Below are 1,235 nucleotides of genomic sequence, written 5' to 3' on the forward strand. Positions count from 1 at the left end.
GATATGTGAATATACATAAGTTGTACATATATAGAAGATATACACATATACGGAAGATATGCACTTCTTCCATATATGTGCATTTGTCGTATATGTGCAACTTCCATATATGCGCATATGCAAAAGTTGTGCACAACTTCAACCTCCATATATACACACCTTTTATATATGTGTGATCCGAATTGGATCATTATGTTTTTTTTCATCCATATCGATGCATTTGGAGTGGAAAAAGTGGAGGAATCAGCTCACGAGACCGTTTTTACGGCAGGACCCAGTTTGGCAAAACGAGGTTTGAAACCTTCCAGGAGCGTTTTGAGGCATCAAATGATGTTTTTTGGGGGTAAAACTTTACCGCTTAATTGTAACACCTTTTCATGCTATTCTACACACAAAAATCTTTCCAACGATGCAAGAATCGCGCCAATCAGAGTCTGTATGCAAAAGTTATTCCACTCAGAAGTTGATCTTCCTATTTTCACACCTATAGTTTGGGAGGATGCCTTGTCAACCCCCATTATTCATGGAAAAGGGGATATCCACGTGTTTGTGATGTAAAAGAATCTAGAAGAGTATATTTTTTAACTCTAGATAAGATTTGATGTAGTCAAACTTAACTGCTAGTAGGCTATCGGGTTGTGTTATAACCGAGCCATTAGGAGGAAGAGGAATTCCATTCTTTCGAGAGAATTTTGTTCCATAGTTGAGAAAAGTTAGTCAGGAGGCTTAGGAGGTAGAGCACACAGAGAGGATTTTTGTACTGTAGCAGCCCACAGGCCACATACATTACTTCTTTGTATCTGCAGCCATATTTCCAGACAGAGAAAGAGAGCGAAGCGACCTCACCTTCTAGCTGGGTTTTCTCCCGAAAGGGTTTCCCAGAGAGCATATCTTGTGTATTATGTGTGTGTGAGATTATTTTGTTCTCTATTTTTCATCTTGATTTACTTTTACATGCATGAACTAATTACAATTAATTTTACAGATCTAGAAATTAAATGAAACTGTAATAGTGTAGAATCCTATATTATTAATATAATATTATCAGATCTGTTGTGACGAACTGTCCAGTGGAATATCCATGACAGTTTATGGATAATTTGGTATTAGAGTAGGTTTATTTGGGTATTTTGTGGAGATTGCAGGTATCTAGATCGGCGAGGCCGAAAATCGTAAAACTCTAATCATTGGCAATGAATATGTAAACGATCCTCGTGATCCTGCATAGGTGAGGT

The sequence above is a fragment of the Pinus tabuliformis genome, chromosome 6 (genome assembly GCF_031772625.1).
Source record: "Pinus tabuliformis cultivar Carrire ecotype Pingquan chromosome 6, CPIR1, whole genome shotgun sequence".
Taxonomy (NCBI): Eukaryota; Viridiplantae; Streptophyta; class Pinopsida; order Pinales; family Pinaceae; genus Pinus; species Pinus tabuliformis.